The following is a 26,768-nucleotide window of genomic DNA, read 5'->3' as shown; positions in this document are numbered from 1 at the left end:
ATTGTGGTCTGTGTTAGCACCATAACTCTGGGGAGAGGACTCAGAGGTGTTTTGTGAGCTCTGGGGATCAGAATTTTGGGAGTTGATGGTGCTGTCCTGGTTTTACATCTTCCCCTTATGTACTGTCAGTGTTTGTAAGAATTTCCACCATGTGTGTTAATCACATAGTGGTTTGAATTGGAAGGGACCATAAAAATGAATTTGTTCCACAGCTTGCCCTGGGCAGGGACACCTTCCACTATCCCAGGGTGCTCCAAGCCTCATCCAGCCTGGCCTTGGACACTTTTAGGGATCCAGGACCAGCCACAGCTGCTCTGGGCACCCTGTGCTGCTGCTTCCTGTAGGATGCTAAAAAACTGATACAGATGAGGAAGGGGACTGGATAAACTCGTGGAAGGAAAGTATAAAAATCCCTGGGTAGACACAGTCCGTGCTGAAGACTGGGAAGTGTTCTGGGGAGAAAATGGTGCAGACTGGTGTGGGTCTGACCTTGCTTCCTGGACCTGCTGCTGATTGCTGTTGGAGGTATTGGATTCAGCAGATCTCAGGTGGGGTCTGTAGTGCCCATTGGGACAGTGTCAGGCTGCCCTTGTGCACACTCAGTTTTAAGATTTTCCTGAAAGAAAGAAAAGCCTTTTCAAGTGCTGGGGTGGGAGCCAGGAGCAGGGATTTTCTCAGATTTCCCTTTGAACCTTTATCTCCCAGCAGGCTAACATCTGAATCCTCAATGTCAGTGCCCTTTATCTGTATATAAGGATGAAGCGGGTCATAAAACCTTTATAGTCTCAAGCTGCTCCAGTGGAGGTTCAGGTCAGTCATTAGGAGAAAATGCTTCATAGAAAAAGTGATAATACACTGGACTGGGCTGCTTAGGGAGCAAATGGAGTCACCATCCCTGGAGGTGCTGGAGGAAAGACTGGACATGGCACTCATTGCTCTGCTCTGGTTGACAGGGTGGTGATGGGTCACAGATTACACTCAATTAGGGTCCTTTAGAACCTGGGTGATTGAGGGGGGAGATGGTGAAACAATAGCTGGTCTCAGTGATCCATGGGTGGGTCCCTTTGAGCTCAGGACATTCTGTGGTTCTCTGAAACCCCATAAAGCCAACCTGAGCATCCTATCTGACACCTGGGTCTGTTTTACAGCCACCATTTGGAGAGATGAAGGGAAGATCTGTGCATTTGCTTTGTCTGATGCCCTTGCAGGGAAAATTGCCACTCCCTGAAGGAGCAGCAGAATCATCCCTGCACACACAGCTGGGAAATGACTTTTAATGATGAGTGGCTTGGATACTGCCCAGATCCCTTCTGTTCCAGCAGCACAAGATGATGACCATGTCCAGGCTCTTCCCTGGCACACACCCTCAGAATATGTTATCCTTGAAGCCCTTTTCCCAGGCATGCCTTTGTAGCATCCCCTGCTAATGGGATGCTGGTGTGTTCCATCAGCCAGTTAATTGGCTCTCTGGCTGCTGGGATATTTCCTGCTGCTGCATCCTCTTCCCAGAGCTGCACCTCCACCTGGGCAACTTCCCTGCTGCTGAAGGTGTGATGCTGAGCTCTGTGAGGTTAAATCCCTGATAAAGCTTTGGGATTGCTCACAGCCTGGGGGCAGCTGCTGGAGGGATTTTAATTGCCTTGTGTTTATTGATCTGGCTGTAAACACAGCAGGAGGTTGCTGCTCTTCCAGAGCCTGGGAGCCAAAGGTGGGTCGATCCCAGGGAGCTGTGGGACACAGGTATGCACTGCTGGAGATCTCAGCTGGGTTCTTTCCAGCTGAGGTTGAAATTTCTCTGTGTCCTGCACATCCTCCTCATCTCGTGTCAAGCTGTAACAATTTTATAACCCAACTTTGTCAGCGGATTCCTCCCCAAAGCAAGAAGCACTGTTGCTAGGAGTGGGGTGAGGGGATAAAAAAAACCCCTCAGGAATACTCATCTTCAGAGGTCCAACACTGCAGATAACACTGAGTCACTGCTGAAAGCCTCAAAGCAAAACAGATGTTCAGTTTCTAGTGAGTAAGTAAATATTAAAGGTACCAGATGAGCAAAGTTTTAACTGAGCTATTTAATTTGTGGTTGGCAGCTAAGACAAAGCATGAGCAAACAAGGTGCAATGCAGAAATGGTCTCTCTCCTGTCTTACACATGCCAGTGTGTTTTCATAAAACCTTTTTTGTTCCATTTTTTCCCATTTTTAAAATACATCTTTCCTGCTTGACTCATTCTCTCTGTAGTTGTAACCTTTAGTTCTGGGTGGGGAGGCAATTATTTTGTGAGACATGAGACCAGTGGCAAGGTGAGTGGGCTCTTGTTGCTGTCTCTGTCATCTGTTTGTTTGACAGGTCACTTCTCCAGGAGCAGTTTGTGTCTCTGAAGTTGGGGATAATTACATGTGTTCTCAAAAAAATAAGGGAACTGGACTTAATGGTGCATCTGCTCAGCGTGACTTTTGAATTCATGAATGAGTAGAAAACTTGGAATGTGGCTGTCATGCAGCTGTTAGCCTTCGAGCAAGAGACAATTTTTGATGACTATATTCTTTAAAAAAAAAAAATAAATAGGATGAGGACTGTGATCCCAGGATTCTGGGCTTGTTGGGCAGCCAGCACTGGGAGCTTCTTGAGCTGCTGCTGGAGGAGGAGTTGGGTTCCCATTGCTTTGATCCCTGGTGAGAAACCTGCAGCACTGTCTGGCTGTGTGGAACAGAGGTGCTGAATCCCTCCTTGCCACTCCAAGCTGAGCAGGTGATAACAGAAAAGGGAAGGAATTGTGTCCTGGTCCCTCTTCTCAGCATGGATTCCTCAGCTCCAGTGAATACTTAATGTAAAACACATGAAAACGCTGAGAAAGAGGGCCCTGATCAGAACTTCCCTCCTTGGTAAGTCCATAATTCAGCTTTCTGTACTTTCTGGAGGAATAATTCTCATTTTGGCTGCTCAGCACCACACAAGGACAGAATAGTCTTTGGGTTGCTCTCCCTGGGGTGTGGGAAGTGGATTTTTATTGCTAAGCCCATGTGGGAGATGAAGCCAAGGCTCCATCCTGCCAGTCCTGCAGGATTTAGGGGTTTTTTGGCAAGTTCTAGATGGTTTCTATTAAGAAAAAGGCTTTTTGGATCTGTTGTGAGGGTGCCTCCCTTTGGAGGCTTTCTCAGGAGCCCATGTGCTGAGCACTTAATCTTCCACCCCACTTAAGGGAAGAGGGGCAGACACCAAACCCTGTTGGCACCTTATTTCACTTAATGCTAGCATTTAATTGTTCTTCCTTCTGCTTTTAAGAGAGTCTCTGCCAAAATCAAGAAGCTAAAAATTAAAGTAATTATTGTGGTGATGGAAGCAATCAAAGAGGCCACCAGGCTCCTGGTCTGTGGAGGAAGGAGCAGACTAGGATTGAGCTCATCTCCTGGGACACACTGAGCTCCAAGAGTTAATTTTGTTGCTGACTTCTCTGTCCATGAGTAATCCATTTGTGCTGGGAGGAAATGGCAAGTTCTTGCAGAGAGGACAGGCTTCACTGCTGGAGAAAATGATGCCTATTTATCATATGATGCTCTCTGTGCCTTTTTTTAATTTGTCCTTCATCTGAACTAAGCTCTTTGGTGATGAGCTTCCCTGTCTGACAGCAGATTTTGTAGATGCCTACAAGTGTTTTTTTTTTCTTTTTTGCTGTTTCCCTGCAATTCCTCACACAGCCCCAGGCACCAGCTGGGAAGGAGCTGGACAGGAAAGGACCTGGGGGTCCTGCTGGACATTAAATTCACCCAGAGGCAGCAGTGTGCCCAAAAAGGACAGTCCTCAGGAGATGCTGGGCTGAGCCCTCTGCAGGGGTGTGACTTGTGCACAAATGCATTTGGCATCAAACAGCACTGTGTGATCACATCTCCTTTGCTGTAAGAATGTAAAATGGCTTCATAATTCTTCCCCTGCTGTTTTGGATTAATTTCTATCTTTATGCTATGTGTTTTCTTTGCTTGCTTCCTCCTTTCACCTTCCCAGCTGTCTCCTCAGAGAAACTTCCGTGACTCTTATTGTTCTGCTTGTTTTCATTCTCCTTCTTGGGCAAATGTTGGGTTTTTTTGGGTTTTTTTGTTTTTTTTTTTTTTTAAGTGTGGTTTCCTAAAGCTCTGCAAAATGCTCTTTCCCTGCTGCCTTTTAAAGTATTAGTTGCAAACAAAAGGGCAAGGAGCTTTAATTCAGGTGCATGTCTTCCTTTATCTGCTTTCCTTTTAAAAAGTGACTAAAGCCACTGATAAATAATGCTAATTTTTGCTGCCATCTGTGAATGCAGGACCAAGCTGTTTCAGAGCAGCATTTTTAATGCTTTATCTGTTTGGAGGGGGGAAGGAAAAAGGCTCTTTGCTTTAACAGCACTAACCTATCTCCCACAAGTTGTAGTCTGTGCTCTCATCTACCACTAAAACCCAAAGCAAACAAAGATTCGTGCAGAGACAGGAAACCTTTTGGGTGTAATTGCTGGGAGGTCTTTGCTTTCAGGATTTTTGGGTTCACCCAGCAAGGCAGCTGAGCAGGGCTGTGGTTCACTGGGGTGGATTTATGATGAGCTCTCCCTGGGCTTTAATTGGACTTTTTTTGGCAGCTCTGGGAGTTTCAAACACCCTCTGCAAGAGTCTGCTGAGTGCAAATGTCCCAGGGAGAGAGGGAGGGAGGGAAGGGGCTGGTGCTGGAGGCACAGCTGAGCTACACCCTGATGACAGCCCTGCCCCCAGGCTCCTTTATTTTGGCCTGGAGCCTTAGTTTACATAATCCTGCCCTGATCCCTCCCCTTCTGCCTGGATCAGCCTTAGAAGACCCTCCAGTCTGACCAGATCAAAGTGGGAAGCAGGTCTGTCCCATCATCTGACCAGGGAGTGCTGCTGCTGGTGCAATCAGGCTTTGGCTGTATCAGTCCTCACCAGTGCCAGGGCTTGATTTTGGGGCTCCTTTGGAGGCTGAAAAGAGGAAATCAGACCTTGAACATGGTCTGGAGAACTATGGGACAGGTCTGGCTGCTGGAGCCTGTGTACTGAGCAGGTGCAGCCCTACAGAGGGAAGGTCTCACCTGCAAAGTCCTTGTGGCTTTTTCTCATGTGTTTATGTGTGAGTCTTCCAAACCAGAACTGGACTGTGATTTTGGACCAGTTTCCCAAACCAGAACTGTGATTAGGATCAGTTTCCCAAACCAGAATTGGGCTGTGATTTAGGATCAGTTTCTCCAACCTGAATTGGAACATGATTTAGGTCCAGTTTCCCAAACCAGAGCTGTGGTTTAGGATCAGTTTCCCAAACCAGAACTGGCCTGTGATTTCTCAAACCAAAACTGGCTTGTGGTTTAGGATGAGTTTCTCAAACTAGAATTTGACTGATTTAGGATCAGTTTCTCAAACCAGAATTTAGCTGTGGTTTAAGTCCAGTTTCCCAAACCAGAGCTGTGATTTAGGATCAGTTTCCCAAACCAAAATTAGGCTGTGATTTAGGATCAGTTTCCCAAACCAGAATTGGGCTGAGATTTAGGATCAGCTCTTTAGGGAAAGCTTGTCACAGAGATGTGTAATAGCATAATAAACCCCTAACTGCTTCACTTTAGTGTGTCAAATGACTCATTTACAGTGTCATCTGGGAGAGATGAAGCTCTATGAGATAAGTAAGACTTGCATGGAGAGGGGGAATATTGAGTAATGGACCCACAGCTATAATTGGAGGAGGAATAGATCTTCCATTTCAGATCTGAGGAAGTGGTTTATCTGCCCAGTCTGTAAGTGAATGATTCTTCTCTCAACTTCCTCCACATATTCCCCACTTCCTCTGTGTAATATTCCTGTTATTTATAACTGCTGCATTGAATCCTAGAGGCAGATGCTGCCTGCATTTCTGTACTATATAGAAGTTGAGGTCCAACAGGTTGGTGGATAGTCCTGATCTTCTGGGAGCAAAAAACAACACATTTATGTCTCTATAACTAACCTCCTTTTCTCTATATTTATCATGTTTGAATATAGAGCAGCCCTGTCCATCTCTTCCCATCCCACAGGATGCCAGGGAAGTGGCAGACAGACATACAAAGGATTATTATATTTGATCAGGCTTGGAAATGGGCTGGAGATAAAGCCCTTGGTGTTTACTGGACCATTAAACATTTATTATCATCTCTCCAGCGTGCTGGTGGTGCTGTAAGTAACAGCTGTGACAAAAGAGTGGGGTCAGCAGTTGCCTTTTGCTCTGATGTTTGTAAATGCAGGAGCAGGTCCTGTGATTTTAGAGAGCTTGGCTGGGGGGAGCATCTGCCCAGACAACCTGGAGAAAAGGAGCAGATGAGCCAGCAGAGCTCCTCTTCATCACAGGGAAATGCTGAAATCTTAGGAAGTGGGAGAATTTAAACAGCAATGAGAAAAAGATTAGGGCCAGAGTTAGGAGTTAATTTATCCCTGCCCTTCCTAACAAAAACACTTAATGCACTGGGATCAGAACAGCCTTTGGATCTGGATTTAATTAGGTGGAAGGAAGGTTCAGGCCTCTCTCCCCCAGCTCAGCCATGCTCCATGAGGCATTTCCATCATCAGATTTTTGTTTCCCTCTCTCCCCCTGCCCAGGTTTTTGCAGGGAGAGGCTGCAGGGCTGGGATTGGGCACCTGGTTGGATGATAGGGATTTTGAAAAGGGGAATATGAAGGGATTACACTATTGCTGGGAGGCCACAGCCCAGTGATTCCTACTGCAGGCAATCCCTCTGAAGTCAATGAGATTGGAAAGCGTGGAAATCAGTATAGAATTTGGCATTTCCATGGAAAAGTGTGGGGGGATATTTGTTTTACTTGCATATAAATTACTTCTAATAAGGCTCCATAGACACGACTGATCCTTCTCATCACAGTTGTTGCTCCTTCCAGTCCTAGAGTCACTCTTGCTGCCCTCTCATTTTTAAATAATTTTGCACAAAAAAAACCACAAAACTGTGTGGGAATTCTGTGTGAAGCATTGCTGGGGATGACTCAGGCAGGAGCAAATCCTCGTGCACTGGGGCCCTGTGGTGTGAATGGAGAAAGGAGACAGGCTTGTTTTCACACTCCCTCATCCTGTGTCTCTGCCATGTTTCTGTTCCTCCATTCAGATGTCATCAGGCTCAGGGATAATTAGAGGGAGCCTGTTTTGCTGCAGAGCTGGATTGGGAATGCACATTGCTGTGAGCAGGATGGGTCATTTGTTATTTGGGGAATGCAAAGCAATGGAGTGGGAGTCCAGGGAGCACCACCAGGGAGGAGATGCTCTGCTGCTCCTTCCCTGTGCCTGCAGAGAGCATCTCCTTCCTCCAACCTAAAATAAATCCATGGAAACACAGAATGGTTTGGGTGGAAGGGACCTTCAAGGCCATTTAGATCCAAGATGAGTGGCAGGGACACCTTCCACTAAACCAGATTAATCCAATCCTCATCCAGCCTGACCTTGGGCACTTTAGGGATGTTGGATGGGAGGATATTGGGTTTTTTTTGTGGTCCTCTCTAGCCTGGAAGTCTCCATCACCTACACCCAGATGTTTAAGGGATTCCTGGAAGCTGCTGCTGGAGCTCTCAGGCATTGGTTCTGCTGCTGCCTTTGCTGTGGTGGGTGGTTTGGGTGCTCATTCTGTGTGAGGCTTTAACACCCTCATAAAGCATTAAAACAAAGAGCATCAGATTTTCTCTTGCTCCACTGAGGAGAGCATTGAATTTTTGCCAGATGTTCCCACAGTAGAGGTGGTTTCAGCTGTTTTAGACTCACCTGATCTTAAAAAAATCCACCTTGCCTGTTTGTGCTGTGCACAGCACGTGGAAGATGTGGCCAACTTGAAAATCCAAAACTGGAGGAGTCCTACAGCAAGTACTTGAGGAGCCAGAGATACACAACTGAATAACTGAGGAGAGAACCAGGTCCTGTGAAGCTGGCTGCCAAGGGAATAATTCACTTGTCTCTCCCCCAGCCTGATGGAATATTGTTTTCCTCTCCTCCTTTCCAGCATGCCCACAGCTCCAGAGGAGCCACTCTCATTCCTGCAGATGCTTTAACTGATGCATTCCTAATTCCACCTTGGGGCTGTTTTCATGAGCTGAGGAGCCTTTGAAGGCACCTTCCCCTATTCCAGGCCTCCAGAAGGGTTTGTGCTGTCCAGAGCTTTGTTCTCTCTTCCCACTGGTGCTGGCTGGCCTGATGAGTACCTGGCTCCTGCCCACAAACTTTCACTTTCTTCTCCAAAAAATAAGGGCATTTTAAAGGCAGCAGTCTAGATGTGGATGTAAAATCATGCAGAAAAGGAAATCTTTCCAGCTTCAGGCCAAGTGATGTGTGTTCTTTGGTGTCCTCTCTACAAAACAGAACAATTTAAAACTCTTTTTTTTGTTTTTCGTGAGCTGCTGGTGTATTAACAGACTGTGTGAACTTGGGTTATTCCCTGAAATACGAGCTGTGCTCTTCAGTCTTCTCCTTGTCCACCTCCACATCTTCTGCAAGCTGGTTTTCCTCCATCTGAGCTTGGAATACTTGGATAAACTTATTTTATATGGAGACTCCATTAGTGGCTGGGACAATCCCAGTCATCCCCAGCAGAACCCAAGCATTTGGGACAGAAAAAAAGCTGTTTAATGTGGGGCTGATGAGTGTGAAAGGACTCACTCATCTCAGCACAATCCACTCACTGGCTGTTCCTCTCTTCCAGGTGCATTGAGAATAATCATCAGCCTTAACAAGGATTGACTGGGTGCTCCTCATCCTGCTGCTTTGGGATTGATTGGGAGAAGCTTTGCCTGTCACAGTGGGGAGGTGCAGAGGTGAATGAACGTCCCTTTCAAGGTACAGTGGAGCATGGATGAGGTTTGGGGCTGGTGTAGCCTTTGGAGGTTCCAGGCTGCACAATTTCCTCATGGATTCCCATCCCTCAATCCTACCTGGAGAGATCTGCACTCCATCATTCCCTTGCTCAATCCCAATGAGCACAGTTGTCTTAGATTGGGGGTGTTGGCTTTGTTTTAGGGCAAACTTGGATAATTCCAGTGTTTTTACTTCATTTGCTTTAAAGAATCTTTAATTTTTGAAACTTTTGGATTGTATCATGCGTAGAGTTTGGGCATCAATATTTGCAATATTTTGAAGAGAATTTTTCTTTAGTTTCTTGTCTAAACAAACCAGTATTAGATTAAAGTATATTGAATTAGTATTAGACTGAAATATATCCTTACCTTGGTGCCATGGGCATGGAATTCTTGCATGGGTGATCAAGGAGGGGAAAAAAAAAAAGCCCAGAGTCTTTTTGAGGAAAGGAAGGTTCCAGAGTAAGAAGTGTTCCTCAGGACATTGGTGAATTAAAACCCAGCATCCATCAGGGAGTTTGTGGGAAGTTTTTCTGGTTGAAATCCTTCCTGTGGTCTGACCTGTGGAAAAGATTGAGGAATGCTTTTAAAAATTAAAAATAAGAACCCTACTGTTAAGATTTCTTGTTGGGTGTTTTGAGGGACTTGCTCCAGCCCAGGTGGATTCAGTGCTGGTGGAGGAGCAAAGGATGATGTGCATGTGAAACTGGGGATTTGGATAAACAAATTGTTGCTGTGGCTTTCATGGGTTCACCCTGTCTGGAGAAGTAGTTTGTATTTGTGGTTTGATATTTCCTTAAAGGCTCCACACAGGGTCCTGCTGACACTGCCTGCTTCACAAACATTTATGGTTTCCTATGAAAATTCTTTGAACTCATTGCAAATCTGATTTTGATACCTCAGTGCCAAACTGAAGCCAATCCTAACTTTTAGGGTTGACTAAATCCTTCCCTTGGAATGTATGTGATATTTAGCAGTGAGTTTCAGATCTGTTTGTGTGTGTTCCTCTCTGTACTTCACTGAATTTCACATTGTGTTTTGCTACCTGTATTTTTAAGTTGGGTTGTTTTGGTTTTTTATCCCCTCACTTTTTGATTTGGGGAAAACTCCTGTTAAGGTCAACAGCTGAATGAATCCCAGTAATTAGGGTTGTCCTGTGCAGGGCCAGGAGTTGGATTTGGATGATCCTTGGGGGTTCCTTCCAACTCAGGGTATTCTATGATTATAATTCACTGAGAAGTGGCCATCTGTCCTAGGAGAAGGGCTTTGTCTTTGGTGCTTGCTTTCTCCATAGCTGATCCCAGAAAAAGGATTAAATTCAATAAGACTGAAGTCTCAGAAGTAATTAATGTATGATGCTCATCATAAACATTAATAGACTAAACTCCATTTATTTTTAAGGTTTTGCTAGTATAAGGAAAGGATTTTTTAGAGAAGCAAGAGCTTGGATGTGCCAGTCAGGGCTGAGTGGGGGGTCAGGGCTGAGCTGTTGGAATTCTGTGGCCAGCTGGATCCTGAAGCTGCTGGGACTGGCAGGATGTGCCTGAATAGTGGCCATGGGCTGATCTCTGTGGCCACTGCTGTGTCTGGCCAGGTGAAATGGTCCCAAGAAAATTGCTTGTGTGTGAGTGCTTTGTCTTGCATGATGAAGCCCCATGTTACTCTGTAATAATCCCTCTGCACATTCCTTTTAAAATTTGGATTGAAACAGCAGCTTCTTCATCAGAGTCCTTTTGGAATAAGACAGCAAAGTCCACACTGAGGTCATGGGGCTTGTTCAGCTGCCTCAGGTAGGGTGGGATTCAGAGATGGAGTGTCAGAGGTGCCCATCATACCCAGAGCTCTTAATTCCTGTGGGCTCTGGAAAGACATTTTGGGCTGAGAGTATTTTCTCTAAAACAGGGGTTATGAAACAGCTGATGGCAGCTGGAAGGGCTTGTGCACCCATTTCTGCTTGTGTTTCATTATCCATCACTTCCTGATTGGTGTCACAGGGCCAGAGCATTGAGATTCAGATTATCTGGGGGAAAAGTGATGCATGGAGCCTGCACAAAGCTGCCCACTCAGATTTCTGGGCTTTGTTTGCACGGGTCACATTCACTTGTCACAAGTTACTGTCTTCTTTTTGTCAGCTGTTTCACCAGTGTCACACATTTATTGCAGCTCAGGCTTAGCAGTAGCAGTGCTGGCAGAGCAGGGAGTCTGTGTTTGCAGAGCACAGGGGAGAAGACTTCTGAATTTACATCTGAAATGTTGATTGTATCCTAAAAGGTTCTTCTTGTGTGATTGGAAACCTTGGGATCCTGGACATCCCAAATCTGGTGGCACTTCTGAGTACAGATCACAGTGGTCTCAAATCAAAATTGGCTTAAAATGCTTTTCTGGAGGAGGGGAAGGAGGGTGGGAGGTAGGAACAGACCCACTACCAAACAGGTGCTGCAGTGGGAATTGTAGAATATTTGGTTGGAAAGGTTCTTTAAACACCATCTCATCTCACTCCAGCCATGGCAGGGACACCTTGCACTGTCCCAGGTTGTTCCCAGCCCTGTCCAGCCTGGCCTTGGACAATTCCAGGGATCTGGGGCAGCCACAGCTTCTCTGGGCACCCTGTGCCAGGACCTCCCCACCCTCATACACAAGAAATTCCTTCTAAAATCTGGGTTCACCCATTTTTTTCCATCATATTTTCATGATCCCAGCAGGTTTACAGGAAGGGTAGGGGAGAAATGTTCCTGATGCCTTCCAAAAACCCAATATTCCAAAACCCAGAATGGGAATGTGGGCAGGATCATCTCTTCCAGGTCCTTGGACCACCAGCCCTGCCTTAGGCTCACAGAAATAGTTTTGTTTAGGAAAATCAAAGGCTTTTTCAGAAATGCTGGAGTTTCTTTGGAAGCTGAGCTTTCAAAATCCACAGAGGAGCCACCCCTGCTCCCAGCAGCAGGTCAGAAATTGGGTTTTTGGGGATTGCTGCCAAGAAACATTTCTTGGAAACCCTTCTGTGTGTGAGCAGCAGGACAGGAGGTCTGGGCTTGAACTCTGGATGGTAAAACCAGGGAGGTTTTGGCAGGGCTGTGTCCAGATGCCTCATTCTTGGCCTTTCTCCTTGGGGTGTATGGGCAAACCCCTGCCTGGGCTGGCTCAGAAACTTCCATCTGACTTTGTAGCAAAGCTGAATTTTCCACCAACTACAAAAGTTTTTGGGATTGAAACAGCTCTCTAATTTTTTTTTTTTGATGGATTTCTCCAACCCATTGACTACACCCAATCTGTATTTTTGAATGAAACAAGTGCTGAACTTTCCCTGCAGGGGCAAGAATTTTCACAGAATAATGAAATGGCTTGGATTGCAAGGGACCCTAGAGACCATCTGCTTCTAACCCAAGGACATCCTCCACTAGACCAGGTTGCTCCAAGCTTCATCCATCCTGGGGATTCCCTGAAACCATCCCTTGATTTTATGATTCTTTGAAAATTATAAAGCTGTAGCCTGGAGTACCAATTATTCTTTAACACAGGTCAAACTTTCCCCTTTTTTTCCCCCTTTTTTTTCCCCTTACTGCAAGGGCCAGGTCAGCATCTTTTTAAAAAATCCCTGTGAGAGCAATTTATCAAAAACACCTTGTGGGAAGCACAGAGCTGGATCCTAGTGGAGCTTGAACACTCCCTTGATTTGAGCTCCTATCACCAGCAGGAACAGAAATCTTTTTATCAGTGACTTTGAACAGGATAAGAAGGAGAATTTCCCAAAGGATGGGCTTCTTCCCCAAGTTTCATTCTCCAAGGAGGCCCTGAGAAAAGCAGATGCACTGGGAAGTTGGAGCTCCAGACAAGTGGGTGCATGCACTGCTGTGTATTCTCACCTGTAGCTACACACAAATTGCCCAGAACCTGAGAAAATGGAGATAAAATCAAAAATGCAATTGCAGGTAATTACACTTTTAAGGCAGCTGGAGATTGGTTGGAATCCTGTGGGATTTCTGAGGCCTCCCAGTGCAATTTCAGGTGCAGTGTGTGCAGGAGGGTTTGGTGCCTGTGGTTGGAGGTGTCAGAGTTGTGATTGTCACCTGTGGCTACATGGCACAACTGTATTGTCTCTTGGCAAATTCTTCATAGAAATTTTGAGTTTCAATTAAAAAAAAATTTAAAAAAAACCCGTTTTCTGCATGACTGAACTTTGTTGTTCTTTTTCCACTTACATGCTTCCCCATTTCTTCCCAGCCTCAACAAAACCTGGCCTGAATTTTGTGTTTTGGGTGATGGGGAAAAGCCACATTTAAAGAAATCTTGGATTTGGTTTATAGAGGAATTGGGATGTGACCAAAGAAATGCCAGATGTGGGATGTTCAGGGGGTTGCAGGTGAGCTGGTGTGGAGTAACAGGTGTTGAAATCCATTGTGACAGTTAAATGTCTTATTTTCTATGATATGAGCTTGAAAAATTAAAGGAAGAGCCTAACTTTGAACTCCAGAAGAATCAAACTCTTGGGAGATTCAGCAGTGGGAATCACAAAATACATAAAGCTGTATGGGACAGGGTTTCTTGCTGTTCCCTTCTGGTCCTGCAGGGATTTAAGTAAAAAAAAATGCTCTGCTAAATGCATAATTTTACTTGACCCAACCTTTGGGTTTGCAAACACATTGTAACCATGTCCTTCCAGATTCATTATTACCTGAAATTGCAGGTTTTTTGGAGGTTCATGTGAGTATTTGTTCAGAGCCAGACTTCACCAGTAGCAGAAACACACCATGTTTTTAAAAATATAACACAGACTTGTTTTCATTCCCTTAAGATGGCAAATCTTTCTTCAAAGAATCATGAATTAAACAAGACAGTGCCTCACAGCAGGTATTAAGGAAAAAATAATAATTAAAAGAAAAAAAATCTTTTGAAATGGTCTTTCCCTCTGGCATCTTCACTCAGGTTGTGCAGTCAGTAACTCAGAGGAGGTTTTGTGGGGAGGTGAGATGCAGGAGTTGATATGACATCCCCAAGGGTGAGAACTTTGAGAGCATTAAATCTCTCTAATTCCAGCTCAGCACTTCACTGTGAGATCATTACTTTGTGTGATTAATCTGTGCAATGCCTCCAAAGCCTCTAAAACCATAATGCTGCACTTCTATCAAGGAGTGTTGCTGCCAGTTGGAATATTTGGGAGTCTCTTGCCATCCCTGACACCTTTTTGCTTCAATTTTGAATGCAGGGAAGCATTCCCTGGCCTTGGCTGGTCTTACTCTGTTCTATTCATCAGGGTTGATTCAATCTCCTTTGAGGAATAATTTCAAAAGAGACAAAGAGTTCTCAGTGCAAAAATCAGCTGAAGAACATTTGATAAGTACAGGTCCAACTGCAGCCATGACAGCATCATTCATGGTTTTCTTGCAATGATGAGTAATGTGTTGTGTTCTTAAAAATAATTTCCTAAAGACAGGAGAGTAGTAACAGGACCCAGGTCCCATCCCAAATAACCTCCAGAACCTCTGAGCAGTTCCAGCCATGAAACTTCAGAATCTTCAAATCTTCCAAATTCTGTGAAAACTGAATAGCAATGGTGGGGGGGTTGAGTGGAGAGACCTTGAGACTTTTGATGCAAATTCTGCAGTATAAATTTACTTCTTAGGGTAATCCCTGTCTGATTTTTAGGATGTTGCCAGCTCCTCAGTTGAGGTCATGGTATTACCAATGGGCAGTCACTTCTCCCTTCTGCTGATTTAACCCCAATTTTATATAGGATGACTTCATCCCCCTTCCTTCTCTCAGAGGCACGTGCTGCCTCTTTCACATGAACAGATTTACCAGCAGCACCTCACACATCTCAGGCTCTTTGTGAATCCCTTCAGAGCCCCGGGAGTATCTGATGCATCACGTTGCAAAGTGTGAAATTGAAGATTCAGCCCCACTTTGATGCTTTGGCTCTGTGAGCAGCAGAACTAATGTGGCTCAGCATACTAATGAGGGAGGTGTTTATTGCTCAGGGTCTGGCTGCTGTTGAGCTTCACCCTTGAAAAATTCCTGGGAGGATGGTTTTCCTTTTGGGGTCCTTGGCAAAAAAAAAAGCCCAACTTTGAAGGAAATATCACCAAAATTAAATCCTTTAAGCAGTTTGTAAAAAATTCTTAGGAAGGAAGGAGGAGGGATTGAAGTGGGAATCATTGCTTTCCATGGAGAAAAAGTGAGGATCTAACTCAGGAGAGACCCAAGCCCACAGGTCACCACAAATAAAACTAAGATGCAAACAGCTTTCAGCATCACTGGGAACATCAGAAATGTTGTTTTCATTTTGAGAAACCCTTCTCCAGCACTGTCTGTTTGAGTTGCTGATATCTGTTCATTTTAATTTGAAAGGAACCAAAATGAGTGAAAGTGTTGCATTTAACCTTGCTGGGCTTGGTAGAAAAGCAGTTAGAACTAAAAGCTGGTACCTGGAAATACTGACTGGAGAAGGAGTCATTGAGATTAAACCTCTTTATGAAGACAGGACTTCAAAATCCACATCCTTTGGTGTTTGAGAGGAATCCTTTACACTCCTCAGATTTGTCATCTGGGCAGTTTAAATTCTCTGGAAAGGAGTGGGGGATTACTTGGGGGAGTTTTGCTTGGAAGGATGGTTTCCACCAGGAGGGGAGAATTCTATGGACTGAGAGCTTGGGCACAAGCATGTGGTGGTTTCTAAGAATTTGAGAGATTTCCCTAAAAGCTGACCAGGCTGGAGACCCAAACCTCTGTGTAATATAATAGCTGAGTCAATGAAAAATCACAGAATCATTCAGGTTGGAAGAAATCTCCAGGATCATTGAGTGCAACCTGTGACCCTTTCCCACCTTGTCACCCTGAGCACTGGGTGCCATGTCCAGTCACTCCTTGGACACCTCCAGGGATGGGGACTCCAAATCTCTCTGGGCAACAACCATTTCCATGAAGAAATTCCTTAAAATTCCTGAATATCTGTCCTCTTGACTCTACTGGAGGGCCTCCAAAAGCCAGGATGATTTTGGTTTAGCAATGAAATGTGCATCAAAAATTGCAAACATAAAAGAAGGCAATTATTTGCTTGCCAGCTTTTATATCCCTGGGATGATCTTGATTTATTTCCACCAAGAAAATCAAATTCCTTCCAAACCACTCAGTCCAGAGCTCAGAGCAGCACCTTAACATTGTTGCTTGGTGAACCTAAAGAATTTTAAAGAGTCTGATTGGAAATTCCAGCAAACCAGGAGTGTTGGCAACCAACTTCCAACTCCAAATCCTCCAGGAGCACAATGCACTTACAATTATAGCAGTTTCCAGGGTCAGGAAGCAAGGCCAGGCATTCCTGTATTCCTGTGTGTGATATTTCTGACACACAATGTTATCTTGGGGATTGTTACCTCAGCTTTTATGTGGTGCAGGGAGGGTGGGGCTGAGGTTAATTGGTCGTGTTAATAGTTTTCATGTTCCTAATTTAGGCTCTCAGTGCTGTCCTTGGGGTTTTAGAATGAGTTACCAGAATTATTTATTCTATTGTGGTGCTGTCACATCTGTGGTGTGGGGAGATGGTTCCAGCTATAGTCCAGAACACTGAAAAAGTTCCTTCAGTCAAGTTTTGGGGTTTTCTGCTGCTTATACCACATTGGAATCTGAGAATCCTAATGGATGGACTTGCTCTGAAACCAGAGCTGTCTGTACAGACCTACACCCAGCAACCACTCACTATGTATTTGTTCAAACCCATCTCTGGCAAAATGTCTTTAATTCACCCCAAACGTGTCCCTTTGGCCATGTGTTCTGGAAATGCAGTGGAAACTAGTGCAGAGTTCATGGCTTTGTGGTTACAGGGCTTTTTTCCTTCATAGAATTACAGAATTATATAATTGTTTGGGTTGGAAAATGTCTTTAAGATCATTGAATCCAGCCCTTAACCCAGCACTGCCAAGGCCACCACTGACCCATGTCCCCAAGTGCCACATCCACATGGTTTTTAAATCCCCCCAAGAGTGGTGAATCCATCATTGCCCTGGGCAGCTGTGCCATGGCTGGACAATTCTTTCCATGGAGAAATTTTCCCTCATATCCAATTTAAACCTGGTGCAACTTGAGGTTGTTTCCTCTTGTCCTCAAAATATTAAAAAGCCTCAGAAATTAAAACCCCAAACCACTGCAACACCCAAACCCTCAACTTGTTTTGTTTAGTGACTATTTCTAAAATACTTCTGCTCACCAAAGCTATGGAAATAGGCACCTGATGCATTGGTGGAGGGGTACAGCTCAATGAAAAATGAAAAAAAAACTGGCTTTTGCTTTTTATTCTTCAGTGTCTGGTGAGAGCAGAAGAATCAGCAAGGAAGTTAAAATTTTGGGGTCTTCAGCTTCCTAATGGCTCAAAATGCAGCTTTTTGCATGAATTTAAAGGTAACAAATGTTCTAGGCCAGGTTGGACAAGGCTTGGAGCAACCTGGGATGTGGAAGGTGTCCCTGCCCAGGGCAGGGTCTGGACCAGATGATCTTTAAGGTCCCTTCCTACCCAAACCACTCTGTGATTCACAAAAGATATTAAATGCCTCTTTTCTAGAAGCTGAAATGTCACAGCTCTCACAGGGTGGTTACAGAAGTAACCCACACAACCATTCTGCTGGGGATCAAACTTCCTTTTTATTTATGATGTGCTCCTCTCACAAATAAAAACCTTATTTGCTAAAGACCATTTGCTTTTCTCCAGCCAGACTGACAAGGCTGCACTCAGGAAACACCAGAGGGATGCCTTCATTTTATAAAAATATTTAAAAATAAAAAACACTTCTGAGAGAGCTCTTCATGTCAAACTTCCTCCATTCAGGGCTCCAAGTCTTTCACAAAACTGAGCAGAATCCCATGGGGCTGCAGCCATCCCGGGGTGGTGGATTGAATGACATAAGTATCTTTTTCTGGTCTGATTTGTGACTGTTGCTTTAATTTATTGCCTCCTCTGTAAACCACAGATATGTTTGTTATTTGCAATTACATGTTAAAAAAAAAAAAAAAAAAAAAAAAAAAAAAAGAGCTTTATTTGGATTTTTAAGTCACTCTTGTTCATTGCAGTGGCATTTGTTGCAGTGAAATCCTTTTATGAGGCTTGTGGGGAGAAATAGATTTTCCAAGGGGCTCGTGATAGGCAGCAACTCAAGGAAGGGATAGATTGGATATCAGGAAAATCCCTTCATAGAAAGGGTAATTTAGTCCTGGGAGTCCAAAAACCTTGTGGATGTGACACTGCTGGGGGAACAGTGGACTCCATGACCTCAGAGGGTTTTTTCAACCTTAATGGTTCTCTGATTCTCAGCATAAAATGAAGTTTTTATCCCTTTGTGAGGCAGTGTTCACCCAAGTAAATTTTGTACATGGAATATTTGGAATATTCTTTTTTTACTGTCAAAACCCTCCTACCTGAAATTTAAACACTAACAGAAGCTGAACCTCAGTTTCTCTTTCAAAAAATTGTCCCCACGATGGGCACCTCATGGTCACCATATTCACATACCTTGAGTCAGCAACCTCCTCCTTGTCCCTTAACCCAACTTTAAAATATTCATGCTGAAACTTCCCATGTGTGTAATAGTTTCTCTGTTTTGCTTGACTGAATCTGAAAATTTTGCAATTTTAGAGCAGGGAGAAACTTGTGGGTCAGATCCAGGGATTAGTGATAAAATATTTTGGAGGGGGGGGAAACTTTCATGTTGGTTTCAAATCCATCAATCCCTTAAAAAAGCAGAAAGAGAGGATGCCCAGAGAAGCTGTGGCTGCTCCTGGATTCCTGGAAGTGTCCAAAGCCAGGCTGGACAGGGCTTGGAGCCACCTGGGCTGGTGGGAGGTGTCCCTGCCATGGCAGGGGATGGAGCTGAGTGAGCTTTAAGGTCCTTGCCACCCAAAACATTCTGGGATTCTCACAGGATTCTGTTCTTAAGGACACAATTACCACCCACACTGCTCAGCAGTGCTGATTTTGGGAGGCTCTGCTGTCTGGATTCCAGTCTGTTGTGAAAAGGCATCTCATCCACGATGTGCTGGAGTTGCAGGCCCAGTGCATGGAGCAGCCAGGCGTGAAAAAAATCAGATTGCTCATAAATATTTTACTGTATTTTTAAAAACGTTGCCTAGTAATTGCTTTCCTATCATTACCTTCTGCCTGCATGAAAATAACATATGCCAGCATGAACCCCAGTGGCAATGGGGAAGGATTGAGTGGGAGAAAATGAAGTTATCTCTTGATCAGTATTTTATCAGCTCAATAATAATATTTTGATTAGGAGAAGTAGTGCACTGTCCCTCAAAGAGGCACAGGCTTCTTGTGATTTCTGTGTCACCAGAGTTGTTTGAGGAGGGTTGAATCCCACACAGCTTAAAAACACCAAACCACTGAGACCAAAGGATCATCTTTTAACAACTCTGTCATCTGCTTTAAATCCTTTCCATCTCTCCAGTCTGGAAGGAAACTGGAGCTCTTCCCTGAGTGGTACTGCTGCCTCTGGACACTTTTGATGTAGGAGAGGAGGATTTGTGAGCAGGGGCAAATCAAAGAGCTTTGAGTTCAGGGATTATCAGCACCCAAGGTCAGGGTGATCTCAGAACCTCAGCTGCTCCTGTTTCCATTTGTCCTGGGCATGAGGTGGCTCCAAAATCACAGAATGGCTTGGATGGGAAAGAAACTTTAAAACTCACCCAGTTCCAACCCCCTGTCAAGGTCAGGAGCATCTTCCACTATCCCAAGTTACTCCAACATCAGCCAGCCTGACCTTGGGCACTGCCAGGGATCCAGGAGCAGCCACAGCTGCCAGGGCTCAGCATCTTCACAGGGAGCAATTCCTTCCCAATATCCCATCCAGCCCTGCCCTCTGGCAGTGGGAGCCATTCCCTGTGTCCTGTCCCTCCATCCCTTGTCCCCAGTCCCTCTCCAGTTCTCCTGGAGCCCCTTTAGGCTCTGAGCTCTCCCTGGAGCTTCTCCTCTCCAGGTGAGCACCCCCAGCTCTCCCAGCCTGGCTCCAGAGCAGAGGGGCTCCAGCCCTTGGAGCAGCTCTGTGGGCTCCTCTGGAGCTGCTTTAACAGATTTATGCCTTTCTTCTGCTGGGCAGCCCAGAAAATGCCATTGATCAGTGTCTTGGCACAACCCTGCAATTCTTGGCACTGGAATCTGGCTGGAATTATTGAGCTCAGCCCAGGCTCCTTTCCTCACACTGCTGGGCAATGGGGAATAACCCAGGAGTTCTGCAGGTGCAGAAGGTGGGCAGTGGGAGCTGCAGGGTGCAGGTACCTCCCTGCCCTTCCCTGAGCACACTCCCCACTCCCTGCCTGCTTAGATCACTCCCTTCTGCTGTTGAGACTCTTTCCATCTCTCCTTCCCTTGGCTGGGGAGCCAGCAGTACCTGATGGATATGGCACTGTGCCACCAGTGACCTCAGCAAAGCCCCTCTCCCTGCTCCTGCTGCTGAAAATCCAGGATGAAAGGCAGTATCTCATAAAAAGGAAGGTCTGAAGGTGATGCTGGCACATAGCTCCCTTTGTTGTAGCTGTCTGTACTCCCCATGTCCTTCTCATCCTCAGAAATCTAAAGGCTCTGTTCAGCAAAGGAGTGCAGTGCACAGGGCTCTGGCAGTGTGCAGTTAATCACCAGGCTCCATCCAAAGGAAAAGAGAAAGCCTTTGCTCATAAAAAGGGTGGAAAAGGGATTGAGTTTTGCATAAATCAAGAGATCTTTGCAGCAGCACGGTGCCATTGCTGGGAAAATTCATGGGGACCTCAAAGGTAAGGGGAACAGGAGTGCTGAGCACCATAAGGTTGTATTTTAAAAACCCCACGGTTCATGTCTTTATTTTTTGGATGTTAGAGAAAATTGTGTGGGCAGAAGCAGTGGTAGAGTCTGTGCACTTGTATCAGGGAAGCTGCTGATGGGTTTCACCAAATATTTTCATGGTGAATTGAGATTGTGGAGGAGATAAATGATAGAGCTCTCCAAAACGCCTGGAGGTTCCTTGTGAAGGGTGGCAAACTGGATTTCTGGGCTTTGAGGGTTCAGCCATGGGGGAGTTACCAGAAAAACAAAGAGAGAAATACAGGATTACTGCCAGGATGTTTGCTGATTGTAAATTTACCCATGAGATGTGCGACAGCCACTGCAAAAACCAAGAGTGCCCATGAAAATATCCACAAATCTGTTAAAAAAAAAAAAACAACCAAAAAACCCAAATCCTCAGTGCTTGAAACAAGTTCTGCAGGGAGAAGAGGTGGAGATGCCAAAACTGGGAGGAGCTTTGATAGCCAGCGTTGAAAAGCTGTTTCCTGAGTGGGAGGATGGAAGGATGGATCCTGTAGGTTGGAGAAACGCTGCTTTTCCTCTTGCCCCCCCTCATTCCCTTTTTTGCTGGGCCATATTTATTATTTCACATGGGTTATAACTTCCTCCTCAGCTCAGGGGGGTGTGGGAGGGGGAAGGAAGTGACACTTGGTTTCTTTGCAGGATTTTGGGAAGAGCTGCAGAGTAAAGGTTGGCTCTAAGCTCTCGCTGCGAATTCCTGCAGGTACCTCGGGTGAAGAAACCTGAAACCTGGCATTTGGGGTGTGGCACAGGAAGATTGCAACCTGTCCAGTTTTGCCTTGGAACGTAGCACACCGTGGAAACAAAAAAAAAAGGGTTTTTGGTTTTTTTTTTAATGCTTTTTTTGTCTTTTAGGCTTTTAGTGGCTCCATGGTTTTGGGGCGCTCTGCAGCCGAAGGTGGCTGGGCTTTGTTTGCCTCCTGTTTCCCTTCACACAGGCACAATAAGGCAGGAAATGGGTTTCTTGTCCAGCCAGCCTGGTTTTCTCGACAGCAAAAGCTGCCTGGGTCCTGCTGGGAAGCTCTCCAGCTCTGCTCACCCCCACACTTCTCTGTGCAGCATCCAGCATCCAGCACAAGCTCAGCCTCACCTGTGCTCCTGGGAGTTTTTCTACCTTTTACCTCAAAAAAAAAAAAACCCCAAAAACAACACCCAAACAGCTTTGCTTGTTCCTTTTTATGTCATTGTACAAAATGTGGCTGTCACACCCACCAGCTTCCTTTTAGGTTTTACCCAGCTCTGGGCTCTGGGTGCCTTGAATAAAGGGATTTATGCCTGGACATGGCAGTGGCAGGCTTTTCTCCTGGCATGACCAGACTCTCAATGTGACATTCAGAGCTGTAAAACACTCCCTGACAATAGCTTGTGTTGTTCAAAGAGCAGCATAATAATCGAGGGGTTGTTGTGTTTTTTTTTTTTTTTGTTTGCTTTTTTTTTTTTTTTTGGTGGGAAAAATTGCATCTCTCCAGGCTGGCTGGGGAGGTGAAGGGCAGGCACTGTTGGAATGTGGAGGGGAAACTCAGGAAGAGGTGATATGGAAAAGGGAGGCTTGAGGTTGTTTTCTAGATGGTTTTTATCATCATGGCATTGGGCTATATCTCAAACAGGTATTGGTGCCACTGTTCCTTTTTACACATATTTTTATACAGAATAAAATCATTGCACCATCCATGTTTCTGTGTGTTTGCAGGAACCTTGTGGCTCCAGGAGGGGCAGCCAGGGGGGATCAGGCTCTGCTGCCAGGGAACAGGGACAGGATGAAAGAGCCTCAAATTGTGCCAGAGGAGGTTTAGATTGGATATTTCTTCATGAAAAGGGGTGTCCAGCCCTGGCACAGCTTCCCAGGGCAGTGCTGGAGCCCCCATCCCTGGAGGGATCTAAATGCTGTGTGAATGTGGTATTTGGGGACATGGATCAGTGGTGGCCTTGGCAGTGCTGGGGGAATTCTTGGAGGGGTTTTCCAACCTTTTTGATTCTGTGATTTATCCATTTTGAAAACCTCCAGGGATGGAAATTGCCCAGCTTGACTGACCTCATGGAAAAGCTTCTTCCTGCACCTTGAACATCTTGATTCATCTTCTGCCCATCACCTCCTGTCCTCCCACCCTGGGTGAGCTTGGCTCTCCCTTCTCCTTGGAGATGCTGCAAAGCTGCTCCAAGTCCCTTCCTTCACCTGGTGCTGGTAGCTAAATATGCCCAAAGAGAAAAACAGACAAATATTTGTGTTTGTGCACCTACCACATATCTCAAATTAAACTCAGAAAAGGAAATTTTTTGAAGAAGTTACCAAAAAGATGCATTAGCAATTCAGTGACATTTCTTCCTGGTTCATTAGCCCACGTATCTGGTTACTTGCCTCTTCTGAAACTTTCATAGAAAAATATTTATTTTTTTATTTTGTTTCAGTCTTTACATTCCTTGCTGTCAGTACCTAAGAGGTGATGTGATCCCAGCATTATTTTGTCAATTTTTGGCATCTTTTTGGTGCTGTGACCCGAATACAGGGCAGAGCAACTGCTGATTTAATCCTATTCAATACGATTTTTATCTTCTTTAGTATAATTTTTATTTTTTAAAAATCAAGAATTTCACCACCAAACCAGCTTCTTTGTTTGTTGATTTCTCCAACACTGTGCAAATAAAGCACTGAATAAATGTATTTTCTACCATGAATGTGCAGAGAGGAAAGCTTTTGTGCACCCTTTAGACACAACCTGATCCCAACCTCACCTATTAAAATTTTATATTTGTAAAAAAAAAAAAAAAGTATTTAAATAAAAATTGTTTTTAAAATGAGCTTAAACTAGGAGGGAAAAAAACAACCCCATGCAGTAGCTGTGGCCATGCCCAGAGTCTGCCCAGCACGTGCCATGGGTATGAATGAGCACTGGCAGTTTTGTCTCAGGGCTGGATTAAGCACAGTTGCTACTGGAAACTGCAGAGCCCAGCTCAGAGAGGCTGATCCTCTCCAAAACACAGTCCCTGCTCATGGCAGGGGGTTGGAACTGGAGGATCTTTGAGGTCCTTTCCACCAAAAACCATTTTGTGATGCTGTGGAAGCACCACATGCAGCATCACTAAATGTCATTTAATGCATTCTGACCTCCAACAACAGCCAGGGGAGGCTTTTCCTTCTGGCATTTGCTTTGAGCTGCAATGTCCTTACCTTCATTTCTTTAAAAAAAGTCTCTTTTTCAGGACTCAAACCCCACAAAGTCTGTGTTTCTGTAGCTGTCAGTCCCAGAGCAGCAACAGTGGTTTGGTTTTTGAGATGTAAAACAAAAGCTTTTGTGCAGCATGGCTGGTGTGTGCTGCTTTCTGCTGTCAGAAGGGCAGCTCAGCCTTGTGCTCAGCCTGTTCCTCCCCTGGCTTTCCTGCCAGTCCATTGAGCTGGCCCCTGTCAATCAGCAGAGCTTTCAGAAGTGTGGGATAAAGCCCCCAAATCCATCAGTGTCAGCTCAGGAGCAGTGCCTGCCCTGCTGGGTTTGGGGCTCTGCAGAGCTGCCCACGTGCAGTCAGTGTTGCACAGTCATTTTTGGACTCAGTAATCCTCCTGGCTCCCTTCCAACTCAGGACATTCTGTGGTTCTCATCTGGGATCTCTGATCTGTAGCAGAATTTGGTAATTTTCTTACCCACAGCTCCTGGATCCCATTCATTCTTTCTAGACTCAGTCTAATAAAGCCAGGTTTAAACTGCAGCCTTGTTCTGTGGAGAAGGGACAGAGTGGAGTGTCATCCCCTCCAGAATCACTGGGAGCTCCATGAATGATCTCTGCACAGGACATGTGGCATTTTAGTAAATTTTAGTCCCTTTTAGTACTTAAAGGGACTTAAAGAGGGAGGGTGGCTTTTTATACAGGCAGGTAGTGGTGGGACAAAGTGGGGAATGGTTTTAAAATAGAAGAGGAGAGATTTAGGTTAGATTTTCAATTGAAATTCTCTATTTTGAAGCCCTGGCACAGCTGCCCAGAGATGCTGTGGCTGCTCCATCCCTGGGAATGTCCAAGGCCAGGCTGGGTGAGCTTGGAGCAGCCTGGGATAGTGGAAGGTGGATTGGAATGAAAGATCTTTTGAGTGCCTTCATCCCAAACATTTCCATGATTCTCTAATGCCTTTTGCTGCAGGGAGATCTCCCCTCCCAGTGCTGACCTGCCCTTTGCAGGCTGAGAAAAGCACAGTCAGGTTTTATTTCACCCTGGCAGCATATTTTACAACCAAGCTGACAGAGCAGAGAAAAGAAAAGATGTCGAGGCAGTGGTGATTATTGGGAGTGTTAGAGCAGCATGGGGAATGCAAGGATGCAGAAATTATAAGAATCCTATTGGGTTGGGTTGTTTGGATCACAAAAACTACTTGCTTTCAGGGTTTTTTTCAGGTATTTCCTCTTTTTTTTTTTTTTGTGACTGCTGTGCTTGAGTGAAACCCCTCCTGCCTTTGCCTTGGGAGGTGCTGCTGCTGTCAGTGGCTCTCAAGGGAGTTTTGCCAGCAGGACCAGCCTGTCCTCCTCTCTGTTAGCAGAGAAATCCTCAGCCCTGGCAGAGCAATGACCTCCAGTTTATGCTTATATACCTGGAATTCTCCCTGGAGCTGTGTTGGGCAACAGGGAGCGTGATTCCACATGTGTTTTATGTAAGCCAGGGAGGATTTTGGGTGTTGTGTTGGAGAATCAAAGCCCTATTTGGGGGAACCTGCAGTCTGACTATCCAGTTGGACAAGCTCAACTTTCCCTGCAATTTAAATAGACTCTGCCAGAATGTTAATTGTGCCAGGCTCCAGAGCTACCTTTTAACTCCTTAGGAGGGTGTAGGGTTTCCAAGCCACCCTCACTCTCATTTTAAAATGGAAAACAACAGCTTTGGGTGTTTGTGTCCATCACCCACTCATTCCCCTGGAAAGCTTTTATGGCTGCAGTGTGTTTTTTTGGGATAATCCAGGATGTTTCTGCAGTGCTTAGGAAGGTCCTTTCCTCCCCATCTGCTTCCCCATTGTGTGGAATTGGGGATTTCCCTCAGAGCACAGTTTTTACCTTTACTCATCCCAGAAATTCCTCCTCTTTGAGGCTGACTGTTTGATACCCATAATGTCTTGGCACTTCAATTCTGTTTACTTGTTCTCAGTTTATGGCACTTTCCTAACTAAATCCAACCAGAATAAACATCATCCAAAGGGAGAAATTCCAGTTTATTGTGAATATCAACAACACTGGAGAAACAGATGTTCAGATCAGGGGCAAACTCACTCAAAAATCATTATCTCATTTATTAGAAGGCAAAAAAGAGCTTCAGGTGTCAGAGATAGAGAAGGGATCATCTCCAGTTTAGTTTGTTGTGGTATTGTGGGAGCACAGGTGCTCCTAGTCCCAGCTGGAGCTGTGGCAAAACCTGTCCCCTGGAAATGCTGGAAGCTTTGTTGATTTACATGAATGCAGAGTGCAGTCCTGCCTGCACATTGTTATTATTTTACCATCTGTAAAAGTTTCTGCAGCAAAACCTTCCTCAGAATAGAGAAGGTTTAGGATAGTAAGGAAAACAGGCATAAATTAAGGCAAAACCATTTGGGTTTGTTCTTGCTGCAGGGCAATAGTGGGAAAAGAAAAAAGAAAATTAATCTCCTTTTTCCCAGGATACTGCCTTACCTGGAGCATGTACCTTGCCTAAGAGGTAGCAGATGGATTTCTTTGTTTTTCTTCAGGCTTGTGAAGCATCCAGGATTTTTGGAGCTGTGTCCCTCAAGAGTTAGATTTAGATGTCTCCTTGTAGCCTGGCATATTCCAGCAGCTCCACATTCAGGATCTTCTGATGCCATCCTGGGCTTTGTGGCAGCTGGGAGGGTCTTTAGGGACCATTCTGGGATTCTGTGATTCACCTTCACTGTTAATTATTTTTTTTTAAAGTTTAGGTAATTAATTATCTGAAGTCCTGGTAGCTAAGGAGTATCTGTGTGGAAAGGCAGAGTCCTGGCTGGGCACTTGACTTTCACTTGACCTGATTGAATTTGAACCAAAAATGTGTAGGTTTAAATTCAACTAAAAAAAAAAAAAACCCACCAAAACAAACCCAACTTTTTAAAAGCAGCATTTTGTATTTTAAACAAAGAATACAGAGCTATGGG

The 26,768-nt window shown here is 45.0% G+C and overlaps 1 protein-coding gene across 3 annotated transcripts in view; it reads left to right on the top strand.

The window, feature by feature from the left end:
- Positions 1-26,768, top strand: part of PTPRA (protein tyrosine phosphatase receptor type A) — a 111,723-nt gene that overhangs the window by 17,025 nt on the left and 67,930 nt on the right. Inside the window, exon 1 of one of the 3 annotated variants that reach the window (XM_079307295.1) lies at positions 8,684-8,818. The exons of 1 other annotated variant lie outside the window; for it this stretch is intronic. The gene's annotated coding sequence lies outside the window, so the exon portion shown is untranslated. Of the gene's footprint in view, positions 1-8,683; positions 8,819-26,768 lie in introns of those variants that run through there. One more of the 3 variants, XM_079307297.1, reaches the window with a different exon arrangement.

Source organism: Erithacus rubecula (genome assembly GCF_903797595.1).
Source record: "Erithacus rubecula genome assembly, chromosome: 5".
In the NCBI taxonomy this organism is placed as follows: domain Eukaryota; kingdom Metazoa; phylum Chordata; class Aves; order Passeriformes; family Muscicapidae; genus Erithacus; species Erithacus rubecula.
Note: the sequence above shows the minus strand (reverse complement) of the source record. Positions and strands in the feature narration are given on the sequence as shown.